This window comes from Triturus cristatus, chromosome 6 (genome assembly GCF_964204655.1).
Source record: "Triturus cristatus chromosome 6, aTriCri1.1, whole genome shotgun sequence".
In the NCBI taxonomy this organism is placed as follows: Eukaryota; Metazoa; Chordata; class Amphibia; order Caudata; family Salamandridae; genus Triturus; species Triturus cristatus.
The window spans coordinates 198,101,235-198,115,279 of NC_140589.1; the positions used below are offsets into that span (position 1 = coordinate 198,101,235).

General features: G+C 48.3%; 1 protein-coding gene across 4 annotated transcripts in view; it reads right to left on the reverse strand.

The window, feature by feature from the left end:
• Positions 1-14,045, reverse strand: part of LOC146816633 (cytochrome P450 2K4-like) — a 481,215-nt gene that overhangs the window by 224,157 nt on the left and 243,013 nt on the right. The window lies entirely within an intron of this gene.

The window sequence follows — 14,045 nt, forward strand, 5'->3', positions numbered from 1 at the left end:
TGCCTCCTGAAGCCGAGTGAGGAGCGCAACATTCTTAGTAGCAGTGTACCTAGTTTCTAGGTGTCAAAACTCTCTATCCAAGTGACAAATTCAATTATGAATTGATTTAAGTACCCTAGAGCTTTTAGAGCTAAGATGCCCCGAATTAAGGCCTCCCAGAATGCTGAGACATGTTCAACTGTTTGCTCATTCGCAAGTATTATTCCAGTATGGCCTCCCTAATCTCCACCTCATCACGCAGTTCAGTGCTTTGCAGTCGCCAGCTATAAAGTTGTGGCAGAGGGATGAGGTCAGTAGTGTCAAATTTACAAGTGAGTGGTCAGATGGAGGGCGAGGGAATATGTCTACAGTTTGCACCTTTTGCCTATGTATGTCCGAAATCAGCCACAAATCAAGCCGAGAGGAGAGGAAACAGCATTTACACCATGCATTCTATCGACATGCCTTAAGGAAAACGACAATGGACTCGGAAGTCCAACTCTTTCCCTACTGTTGCACAGACTGGAGTTGGAACAGTAATTTATACCTCTCTAAAGTCCAACGCTTTCCCTAAGCAGTCCGTTGTAACAATATGCATGGTAAAGGAGTGCATGGTAAAGACGCATTCAATGTAATGCACGCAATGTAACGGCTTGTGTGGTTCCGAGAGGACATGTCGTGCACTGAAGAACTGAAAGTGCACTTGTCTACTCAGCCCTCAGCCACAATCACGCAGCAGTGAAAAGGGAGATCAGCCGCCTACCATGGCACTGCCTTTCAGGAATGAGCGGCACTGACGTGACCCTTGAGTCAGCAGGGGCCCGCTCATTCAGGACTGGCTAGCTGCACAGCAGTGGTGTAAGGCTCTGACAGGCCCTAACCTCTGCCACTCTATGGTTTTCCCATAGCAGAGGGCAAACAGGTGGGCCCTCCCAAGGGGTGCACGGTCTGGGCTGCGCCTCTGCAGTTGGGTCGCAGTGGGGAGTTGATCAGACAGGGCAACATTGGCATCATAAAGGCATATCTGGCTGGCCTCCTCACAGCGGAACAAGGCCCTGCTAGGCCCCGGCCTCAGCTTCAAACATATTCCTCCGAGTCTAAGGACAGCTCTCCAGAGAAGCCATACAAGGGCACGTCCCCTTCCGCCGCCTCTGATGGGGCTCCCCATTAGGTGTTTGTAGACAGCATGGGCTCACTCTGGCTCTGCTCCATCAGTGTGGCCTCCAACTCTTGCGGCCGCCAAACATCCTCCAACAAGCGACTCGGCCCAGAATAGCAGCTGGGGCGCAGGTCACCACAGGGCACACAGCCCACAGTAGATATGCACAGGGCTCCAGCCCACAAAGCAGTCATGGCAGAGCAAGGCAGGCATGGCGGAGTCAACCAGCTGTGGCAAATATCTGTGGCATGGCTGTCGCTTATCATGCTGCCGGGGTAGGCCTCACATCGCTTGCTCCCACCGCATGTTCCAATCACCTCAGCTTGTGCATCTCTCAAGGAACGATTGATTCTAGGCTCATTCGGTACTCGGGCATGGATCTGCATCTCTCAACCTCTACAGGAGCAGCGTAGGTGCAGCTATTAATCTTTGAGGCCATCAGAGCCCGCAGTTCAGGCAGCCATCTTCATTGCTGGCTCTATGGCACCACCTGAAACCTTTTTTTAATTGAAAAATAAAAACTGCTGAGCAGGCTCATTAAACATGCCACTCACTTAGCTAAGGATCAGTGCTGTCAGTGGATCAGTCGATGCGTTTCGAACCCTTCTCAACTAATTTGGGGGTTCTCCTCAGGACTCAGACCTCAAGGAGAGCTCTCCGAACGTAATACATAATAGAGAATTGATCTCAGAAAGGGAGATTTGTTGTTTAATTTCAAACTCTTTAAAGTGTACAGAACCAGGAGGTGTAATCTGTTTTGAATTTGAAGATTTTGAAGTTTTTTATTTTGTGTAATGTATAGAGTCTGGATGTAGTGTAGTATGTATGTATGTATGTATGTATGGAGTATTTGTATAGCGCGTACTGTCACCCGAAGGGTATCCTGGCGCTTTAGACAATTATAACAACACCACACAGAGCAGTCAGGTGAAATTAAACAAACCTAGGAAAGAGAAACGTTTTTAGTTCCTTCCTAAAAGAGGGAAACTCCCCAGAACTTCTCAGCAGCAAAGGGAGAGAGTTCCAATGTTTAGCCGCCACAAAACCAAAAGCTCGGCCGCCCATCCGAGCCCTCAATACCTTTGGAACTACCACAAGATGTGCTGACAGTGACCTAAGGGGGCGAGTGGGCACATACCACTGGAACAATTCTTGCAACGGAGCGGGTCCTTGCCCATGAAGTCCTTTAAACACCAAACAAAGTGCTTTAAAGATAACTCGCTGTGCGACCGGCAGCCAGTGAAGATCAGCTAGCGCCGTAGATGAAGAATCGGAACGGCGATGGGACAGGGCTAGCTTGGCTGCCATATTCTGCACGCGTTGTAGCTTGGCCAACAATCTATTTGGAGCCCCCAGGAGTAGTGCGTTGCAGTAGTCTAACCTACTCAAAATAGTACCGCGAACCACTTCTGGACGAGCATGGGCCGGCAGCAGCGGAAGTATCTTCCACAGCATGCGAAGCAACATCATGCAGGTGGTCACAGTTTTATTTACGAAAAGATCCAGTTGGAGATTAGGCCCAAACACAACGCCCAGATTCCTGGCAGATGCTGCTGCCAAAGGAGCTTCCTGAAAAGAGGTAGGCCAAAAAGCAGGAGGCAGTGGCCGAGGGATGTGGTCCAGCGAGCAGTGTAAAACCTCTGTTTTAGAGCTGTTTAACTGCAGAGAATTCTGCCTCAACCAGTCCGCAGTTGACGCCATACATTGATGGAAAGTCTCCAGCGACACCGCATCTTTGCCCTCGATGGAAAAGATGAGCTGCGTATCATCGGCATAGTTAATAACCGAGATGCCGAATGATTTAATCAAGCTCACCATAGGGCGAAGATAAAGATTAAACAGTATAGGGCTGATGGCAGACCCTTGCGGTACGCCCTGCTCAACTGTTTTAATCTCCGACTGGAATGGTGGCAAAGCCACTACCTGGCGTCTGTCTCCCAAATAGGAAAACAGCCAATCACGAGCCAAGCCCTTCACCCCTATATCCTCAAGTCTTCTGACCAGGATGTCATGGTTGACTGTGTCGAAAGCGACCGACATGTCGAGCAGCACTAAAAAGGCCGCTCGCCCAGTGTCGGCTCGCGAACGAAGATCGTCCAACACGGTCACCAGGGCAGATTCCGTACCGTGTGCTGGTCTGAAGCCAAATTGAGACGCGTCCAAGCAGCAGTTGGTCTCCAGGAAACTGGACAGATGTTTAGTAACCAGTTTCTCCAGAATCTTAATAGGAAAAGGAAGCAGCGATATAGGTCTGTAGTTCGCTGAACAGGTAGGATCCAAAGTTTCCTTCTTCAACAGAGGTGAGACCACTGCTAATTTCCAACACTTTGGAACACGTGCCAAAGAAAGAGACTGGCAACAGATAGCATAGAGCGGAGGGAAAAGCTCCGCTTGGAATACTTTCCAGTATTTGTGTGGCAGTGGGTCCAAAGGAGAACCAGAGGATACACTGTTAGCCAGCAAACAGAACTCCTCAAAGGACGGAAGGGGAAAACTATCCAGCTGTGCCTGACTACCAACTACCCTTACCGCCTCCATATCGGCCACTAGAGTGGAACAAAATACGGGCTGAGTGACAGTTGTAATTGTAGGAGCAAGCTTACTTAAGATCAAAGCGATCTTATCTTCAAAGGCCTGCGCCAAGGAGGAACACAAAGCTTGGGAGGCAGGAATGTCGTTAGCCGCAGAAGCAGGTCGAGAGAGATCCCCAACAATCTTAAACAAGGCCTGCGTTTTGTTCGGTGCATTTAAGAGCGATTCCTCCAGGAATCGCGCTTTGGCGCCTTTAATCTGCATTTTATAGGTCAACAAGGCCTGCTTAAAAAGGGCTTTCTCGGGTTCCAGATAGTGTTTTCTCCAAGCTCGCTCCGCACGTTTACAACAGAGCTTCAAATGCGATAACTCCGCAGTAAACTACGGCATAGCAGTCTTGGATCTATTCCTGATTTTGCGCAGAGGAGCCAACACTTCTAGGGAATTAACAATTTTCTGACTAAGGCTCTCGTAGCTTGCATCCACAGAATCCCCTAATGGGGTTTCCCCGGTCAACAGGGACGGCAGGCAGGATTGTCTAAGTAACCTTGACCATTGCCTGCCCATCTTGGTCTTAATGCCAGTACTTCCATTCCCAGTTGAAGCCGTAGGACATGCCACAGAGAAAAGGACCAGGGCATGGTCCGTCCAACACTGCGGAAGAATATCTCGAACCACAACCTGTCTAGTATCGGCAAAGACCAGATCAAGAATGTGGCCCTTAGTATGGGTCTGTGAGTGCACCAGCTGCTGCAGATGAATATCGCTGCAAGCCTGAGTCAAATCCGGGAGAGCCGACCTTGTAGAGCCATCAGAACACAGGATGAAATCTCCCAGAATCAAAGTCCTAGCATGGGTATTAGAAAGCTCATAGATGGAATCAATTAACTCTGGTACTGCTGATAAAGAGCTGGCAGGGGGCCGATAACACAACAGCCCGGAGTAGAGAGTTCCTCCATGCCCTTTCAAAGAGAAGGCCAGAGTCTCGCAGCCCAAAATACGCTTTGTGTCAAGCACTGAGACATTAAGCGACTCCCTAAATATGAGGCCAACCCCACCTCCTCTAGCTCCCTCCCGCGGGTTATGTCTGATCTTATATCCAAGAGGACAGGCTAGCCCTAGTTCCACTGCACAATCCGCTCTAGTCCATGTTTCTGTCATGAACAGAACGTCTAACTTACAGGAGTCTATAAGTAAGGCGATTTCTGTATGATGTTTGCTCAGAGACCTCACGTTAAGCAGACCACACATCAGGGGCTGCGCCCACCGCTCGGTTGCATGCGGCTGGTGGCACGTATTCGTGCCTGGATTGAGTTTTAACAGCATGTCTCTGGAATAAGGTAACCGACCATCGGGCAGTAGAGCAGAGTTCCCGGCCCTCGGCACGACCTGTGCGCGAACGGGCGCAAACGGGCTTACCTCTGGCGCGCCTCCGGCGCGCCGCCGTCGCGCTCGCTGCGCGCCAACGCTGCGCGCTGGAACACACATCCCTTAAATGCTGTGTCAGTAATCCGCGCGGGAGTCCTGCGAGGACACACCTCTATCCCCACCAAAGATGGCCTCCGAGGTCGACCTAATCCAATGAGCCTCACCTAAGATGGCGGCCGGAACGCCGCGATCGCGTCCTGAGTAGCCCCCCAACAACTGACTAAATCCCGCAAAGTGCAGGTGAGTTGTAAATTTTTATAGTGCAGGTATGGTCTGACTAATCCCCCAGTAATTATGCCACCGAGAGCACTAAGCGCCAGAAATAGCTGCGCAAGATGCAAAATTAAAACAGATTAAAAACGGAAACAGCAGCACCAGACTACGCGTTAGCGCTGGCTATAAAGGTCTACCTGAAGCCACCGCAAGGCGCCTTAAATATACTGTCCGGTGCGCGGGAGTCCTGCGAGGACACACCTCTATCCCCACCAAAGATGGCCCCCGAGGTCGACCTAATCCAATGAGCCTCACCTAAGATGGCGGCCGGAACGCCGCGATCGCGTCCTGAGTAGCCCCCCAACAACTGACTAAATCCCGCAAAGTGCAGGTGAGTTGTAAATTTTTATAGTGCAGGTATGGTCTGACTAATCCCCCAGTAATTATGCCACCGAGAGCACTAAGCGCCAAAAATAGCTGCGCAAGATGCAAAATTAAAACAGATTAAAAACGGAAGCAGCAGCACCAGACTACGCGTTAGCGCTGGGTATAAAGGTATGTGTTGTAATTCATATGTGTTGTGTCTCAGTGTTATGTTAATTGTTAATATTTTTTTTTAAACAAGTATAAAAAATTAAAAATTACAAAAAAAACTTGTAATCAAAGAACAAATTCAAAATAAACAAAATATTTTCTCTGTAAACAAAGAAAATGTAATGATCATAACAATTGAGAGGTGTGATATTTTAGTTTGAATGAGGAAGTGAATGACTATCAGTATTGGCAAGTTGTTGTTTTGGTAATTTTCTAAAAGTGGCATTTTCAGAATTTTAACTTAAATTCTGACTTTTACTGCTAAAGAGGATTTTTAATGACAATTTCTCAGAAAGAAAGCATGAAATTCTAACTTGTTCCCAACTGCATCAGCTCTTAATAAATGTGATAAGGCAACCATGTGTTTTCCCATTGGAGAAGTAGGCCTCAGAGTAGTGAGAAAACAAATTCAGGAGGTTTTCACTACCATGACATGTAAAACGTAAATGTACATACCCAAACTTTTAGTTACAATGCACCCTGCCCTATGGACCTTAGGGGCAACGTTTATCCAATAAAAAGGTTGTTTAAGGCTTGTCAGGGAAGCTATTTTGCCAAGCCGAGCTGGCAGTTTAAAACTGCATTCAGGCTACAAAGGCAGACCTGTGACATATTTTAAGAGGCTACTTAAGTGAGTGGTACAATAAGTGCTGCAGGCCCACTAGTAGCTTTACATTTACCGTATATGGTATACCACTCTACAAAGGACTTACAAATAAATTAAATATGCCAATCAGTTGGAAGCCAATGTTACCATGTTAAAAGGAGAGAGCACACATAGTTTACTACTGGTTAGAGGGAACTGAAAATGTTCCAATCTCTCGAGAAAAATCTACATTTAAGTTTAATCCATAAGTTACATTTGCTCTATGAATGTATGAATGAGAATAGTATAGTGATGGAAATTTTGTGAATAGATTCAATGCCATATTTAGAGTTTCCTCCAGATATTGTAAGACTTTTAGTTTCTTCCAATTTTTATAAATGAGTCCCTTTGTCTTTCAACCATTCTAGAGTTTTATTTCTCAGTGCCTCACTGTTTCGTGAGAGTGAAGCACATTTGAAAGATGATATTGCTCTGTGGGATATTTTGCACTAATGCAAACAGGTATTGTTGCCAAGTGAGAAGGGTTACCCATCCAAACTTTTGTCTCATTGGTTAGGGAATGTACAGCAGTGATCTCTACTCCATGGTGAGTAAAACCTACAAAGCTGGCTGCTACGTGTGCCATATTTGACATCAAGGTCTGATAAAATTGGTCATTGGTGTTCTCATTTGGAATTCCATTTTGTAGAACGATTATAGATAACTATGGAGCTTCAACTAGCTGTGTGGCAGATGAGGTGGAATCAAGAAGATGTTATTTCTAAGGAGCATTGTGCATCCTTTAGCAAACCGATGGTTCCCACCTTTCAGATATATGAAGCCAAAGCTGTGGGACCTGCCCTGTACGGTGCTGAATTCTTGGGGGGGGGGGGGGGGGGGGGAGTCCAACTGTGCTGGTTTGTCAGGATCGGAGAATAAGTTCCTAAGAAATTTGGCCTACCTCCCTTTCAGTACCCCGTTATATCCACTGCTGCTTGATAGGGGTAGGAAGACGATCAAAAATAAAGCCAGATTGCATCTGCTAATATTTTGTAGGAGAATCTGGTCTACTCTCGAACTTACCAATTTAGCTGTCATGAACACAGACAGTTTTAACAAAATTAACGGCTTTCAGGCATCAAACAGAAATGCTGATTTCACTGGGTATGAAAGAGCTTTGGGAGACTCTTTGCCAAGTCCATGTTTCTTCCAAAGACCTGCTGAAAAAGCCATATTGGACTTGGATAATGCAGAACGATGCTCATAAGGCTGCCAGAGCTATACTGTCAGGGGAGTTTCTTGACTTTAAATTCACAGGCGCTGTGGCATTATATTGGGATATCATAACAGTCCAGATGGACAGGAAATATTATTTCCAATTCAAGATTGGTGTGTTACCATTGAAATCCTTCACCTGCAAATGATTCTGGTTGTATGGCCTGCTTGTAATACTGCTGCTGATTCTGTAGCCCACTTTTTGTCATCTGTCTGGCTTGTGCTGGACCTCGACAGGCATGTAGCCACTGCACTGTTCTTTTAAACCTAAGATCTGATCCCCACCCTCTATTTGCTTGTTTGGTTGCCACATTTTTGGGGCGAATGTGCTTCATTAGAAGAAGGGTCCTGAACCCCAAGTAAAAATCAAGGCCATATTGATCAAGGGGCAGTTTACCGCTTCTTTGCACCTTAAGTAGTTTTGCTTTTTTATGATGTGATGTTTGCTATTTTTAGGAGACTGTAGATTTGTCTCTCCATTCTTACTGAGTTTATGGATTGCTTCTCCTTTCTGTACCGTGCTAAGGCTGCTTATGTAAATTGTGAACTGTGTCACAATGTTATTTTTATTGATTGTGTGAAATTCTAGTGTTTTAGCTATGTATATATTCATTTTATATTTTTATTGGATACTTTTATGGCACTAGCTGCTGAAATAAAGGTACTTTTAATTAAATTGAATTCAATGGAATACAGAGAAGATGATACAACATTACACGTGGATCACTTACTTATTTGGCATGCCATTATACTGCTGCAAGACTAGTTTTTTTTTATATTCAAGTCAATTATATATCAGATTCAAGGGACTCATCCAAATGGTTTTTTCTGATGATTCTGCAGTTCAACTAGAAATTTCAAATCCAAAAAAGAAGATGGACATTAGGAGATGTGTCTTAAATACATTTTTGTTGGAAGATTCGCGCTACTTGATAGTTCAAGACAATTTATAGAGACTTGTTTTTAAGCAGGATATAATACTAACAGGCATTGCAAAAATTTGGGATATTTTTGAACCTACATAGAAGAAGTAATTCTATCACATGAGATAGCTAAGAGAAGGGGCATGGCTTCGCTAGACATGATGGCGGATGCGGTTCTCTAGAGCTCCGCATGGGTTCCTGAGAAGCGGCATCCATCCGCCATAAGGAGGACCCTAAAATGAACCGGAGAGCGAGCACTGGGCCCCCAGCAGCCAAGTCACCAGCAGACGGTGAGGCGATGTGGGAGGAAGAAGGCGACTGAAGGCGCTCGGCGGACTGCGAGGCAGGGACCGCCTGACTACAAAATGGCAGCTGCCTGGTGACAGCCAAGATCGGCCGAGAGATCCTGAAGGTCTGGGTTCCCAGGGACTGTACGAAATGCACCAGGTGCAAAAAAAGATTCCAGCAAGGGGCGAAAAAGAAGCCGCAAAGGAGCACCAGTAAGCGCGCGACTGGGAGTGGCCACGTTTTACCCAGGGATAGCCATGCCATCTACCGCTGCCATGGGCGCAGCCCTGCAGCCTCTCCTGTGCCTGGGTGCAAACCTGTGACCACCACCGTCCCTGAAATAGCCAGCACCCTGACATCACCCCTGGTTGCTTCTGAAGATAGCCCAGCCCGCCGAATGGCAGGAGGGAGCCCGATCAGATTTTGAGGTGGGCGGAGGGGGCGACCTGAGGCTAGAATTGGACAAGTGAGGAGTCGGTCTGACCCGCGGAGCGCCGAGGAGACAGCTGTGCATTCCCCTGCCACCCCCACTTCTTTCCCGGTGAACTTGGCCATTTATAAGGGCTGCCCCCCATTTGTCCCAGCAACTCCCTGGGCCTAGGAAGATTCCGCGGCCCGACAGAAACAGGGGTTGGAGAAGACTCCCGGGGAGGAGAGCCATCAAGTGCACGTGCAGAGCAGAGGGGTGAAAGGGACAACGAGAAGAGGTTCCCAACACTCTGAGCCCAGGGCCTGCGTGCAACCCCCAGGGGAGCAAGGTCGCAGACACCAGAGAGCCAAACAACAACAAGGGGCACTTCTCTTGATCTCGGTTCGCAGACGAGACAAGATAACATAGTCCGCCGAGACGGGCCTGAGAAGGCGGTCCGCAGTCAGAGGTGCTCCTGATGGTGGGCGATGGCCTGGAGGACTGGGATGACTGCCGTGCCCGGATGAGGAGGGCCCCACCTGGACCCAGAACAGCGGGTGCATCCTTATGCTGCCCCCGGAGTAAGGAGAGCCAGAATCCCAGCAAGGAAGAATCAAGAGGAGGCCCTAACGGAGAGTAACTGAACCTGCCCCAGATCTGCCGGTAGGGGACAGGAGGGGCTGGCGGTGGACCGAGCGGCACACTCTCAAAAACACTAAGAGGTGGGGACCTGTCCTTCCAAGAGCCACCAAAGCGAACTTCCCAGAGGCCCACCACCCATGTAGGAGAGAGTTGTGGGAACTGTAGGAGCCGACCGGAGCCTGAACTGGGCCAACAGAAAAGAGTGCCATAGGTGCCCGCAGACTATAGAACAAACATAGCAACTGGAAGTCATGGGATGCCCCAAGAAAACCGGAGGACCCCCACCCCCTAACTAGACAAGGCCGAAGTCCCCAACTCAAGCAGCTCAAGACGCAAACACAGACTCCAACGCCACCATGTCGGATGAGCTTGATAGGGTCCTGGCAGCCAAAGAGAAGTCACGCATCACCATGGAGAGGCGCTTTGGTACTCAGGCCATGGACCTCACCCTGTTGCGGGATGACCACCGGACACTGGCGGACAAGGTGGCGGATGGGGAAAAGCCTTATCCACGTTGCAGCCTCAAGCCAAAGCACAACAAGACTCCATAAAAGAATTGCAGGCTCGGTAGCGACTCTAGAGGAGAAAACGGACAATCTGGAAGGATGCTCCAGGCGAAGCAATCTGCGTATTTTGAATTTGCTGGAGGGAGTGGAGGGCAGAGATCCCATTAAATATACAAAAACCTTCACACCATGGGAGGAGCTCACCCCTTACTTCTCTGTTGAGAGGGCGTACCTGGTGCTGGAGCAGCCTCTGCCCCCAGGCTCACTCCCACGTCTCATGCAAGTAAAGCTTCTCAATTTTTGGGACAGGGACACCATACTCAGAGCCGCCAGGAACAACAACCCCATTACAGTGGAAGACAAACAAGTTATGCTCTTCCCGGACTATTCTAGAGCCATACAGCGGCAGTGTGCGTCATTCCTTGAAGTAAAGAGGCTACTACGGAATCAGAACATTCAACATTCCTTGTTGTTCCCAGCACGACTTAAAATTATCCATAATGTCACTACAATATTCTTTGCGGACCAAGAGAAAGCTATGGACTGGATGGAACTGAAACCGGAAAACTAACCTAGGTCATAGAAACAATCGAACATCCAGGCCCAAGACGACCAGGCCCCCGTGACGCAGAGCAAAGAGCACCCGGAGCCTTTCAGAAATGCAACCGCAAAATAAGTCACTGAAACTACCAGATCTAGAGCAAATCATAGCGGAACGTCGAAAGGCCGTTCAGGCGGTGACAGAGCTGGGGGCGAACCTCTCAGCCTCGGACAACGAAGATACTCCTCACGTTTTCACGCCCGATGAGGACCCCAACGATTCCAGTAACTCCGACGAGAACTCTGGGACTCTACCTACTGTTACACCACAGACATTAGATGCACTTATATAAGGTAAGCCTCCAGTAGTAGGCACATTGAACCTCCACACTAGAGAAGCCTCACTGCCTAGCCATGTAATACTAATCACACATCATGATTATATATGCCTTAAACCCACCAATATCGAATGCCCCCACTGGCCATACACACAGCCCTATGGAACCCACTGTGCGCAATAGTCTCAGAGGAGTGCGCGAGTCAGACGAACCCCCCCTTACAGGTCATTGGAGGGTACACGTTTGTACCAGTTTGGATGTGCCGTCCATTACAGCAGATCCACAGTATTGGGTTTACAACCCTAAAGTGTTCTAGTTTAACCCATTGCCAGACCCCGACCCCATACCCACCCTGAAATATTGGGCCGAAACATTCACAGTAGCATCCAGTCCTCAAACCTGGCACAATCAATTATATCCATGAGACACCAAGCGGGACCCCCAGGACCCCGTTCTCCCAATGCACGACCTATAAGCCACCATGAACTCCTTTGCGGACATTACATTTCTCACTCTAAACGCACGGCGCATACACACAGCTCGGAAGCGCTAAGCTATTTATGCTTATATCAAGCGCCAGCAAGCGCAGGTCATACTCTTACAAGAAACTCACCTCACAAAGGGGGAGCTTGAAAAGCTGCAAAAGAAATGGCGGGGCACCTTCTGTACCACAACGTATTCAGCGTATGCGCGGGGAGCACTCATCTAGCTTAGGCAAGGCACCCCCTTTTTAGAGACCAGCAGAAGAATAGATCCCGAGGGGAGGTATGCTCTATTAGAAGGGCTACTAGATGGTCAGCGGATATTAATAGGCAGTATCTATTACCCCAACACAGAGTAAACAGTATTACCCTATCAAATAGCCTTGCCCAATTTACCACTGCATCGTGGATCTTAGGAGGAGACTATAACTGCACATTAGATATCAACCTGGACAGATATCACCCACCCGCCCCAACTTCACACACCCATGCACAAACAGCCCATTTCCGAGCTTGGGTAGACACTGGTCGTTGATGGACGCATGGCGACTTGCACATCCGACAACAAAACTCTACTCCTTCCATTCTATTCCTCACGACCTGCAAGTACGGCTAGAACAGTTCATGTGCACACACACGATCCTCCCCATTACTCAAGACTCGGACTACCTAGGAATGGTGATATCGGATCACGATGCACATGTCACGACAGTTAAATGGCATCCACCCTCACCACCGATCCTCACCTGGCAGCTCCCCTGAGACACCTTAGAGAACCCGGTGTTCCAATACGAACAGAGAGAAAACATACAGAATTACTTCTCCGAAAATGCGTGCACCATGGGCTCTAGGGCACTCAAATGGGATGCCTTTAAGGTGGTCATGAGGGGAGTATACATTAGACAAATCACGGGGTTGCGGAAAACATTGGAGTAGAAGGTGCTAACAATGGAGCAGCGTGTAGCGCAATTGTCCAAAGAGGCAGATAAACAAGTGACCCTCCCTACACAAGTAGGGGAAGCTAACACCAAATACGCAGAAGCCTGCGCATATCTGCGCAGATACAACTTCTGCACCTATGCTGCCAGAGCCCACAGAGAGGGAAACCGCTTGGCTTATACGACAGAACCTAGGTGCACAACCCATCACCAGCATAAGGAATACGTCAGGTGATATCACATACACGCAGGCGGAAATTATGCTAAACTTCCATGAGTACTATAGCGACCTGTACAGGGAGTCGATCCTGAACAGGGAGGAACACATCCACAAAGTCTTACACTCCATCACTATGATGTGCTTGACGGAAGAGGACCGGTCCTCCCTAGACGAACAGCTCACAACGGCAGATATTAAACGCGCGATACAGCACTTAGCCAAAAGCAAAGCCCCCGGTCATGACTGCTTCTATAAGACCTTTTCCTAGCAACTAGCCCCACAGTTGAACACAGTCTGCAAGGTAGCGTTAGAGACGGGAACGCTCCCTAAGTCCATGCGGGAATCAGTGCTGGTGACTTTCCCCAAACCGGATCGGGATCCCTCGCTTAGGTCATCATACCGACCTATCAAATGGATCCCCCTGAGTCAAGGAAGACTGTCACCCATGCACTCATCACCAGCAGACTAGACTATGGAAATGCACTCTACACCAACATCAACAAGTCCCTACTCCGCTGTAGGACTTGACCTTTTTGGCTAAAGTTCCCTAAACTTTTTGCTTTCACCCTAGACCGTTTTCCTGACTTACAATAGCCAATTTAGATGATTGGGGTACTTTGCCACTGCTGATCAGTGTCAAAGTACAGGAGTTCCCTGTTTAAAATGTAATGGTGATTGGTTGGCCATGATTGGTATGTGTGCCTTACTAGTAAAAGTCCCTTGTGATGTTCAAGGGCTAGTAATGCAAGGACGCTAAGAGAAGGGAACTCAGGCCATCAGTGTAGGGCCTGCACGCAGAATGCTAAGTTAGCATGTTGTCCTGACAAGCGCAACCACTTGTCAGGCCTGACTTTCCCTTTTACATACACATTTGGCACCCCGGTGGTAGATCTCAGGTAACCCCTGGGCAGGGTGCAGTGTAGGTAGAAGGCAGAACATATACTAAAGTGTGTGCTATGTTCTGACAGTGAAAAACTCTCCATTTCGTTTTTC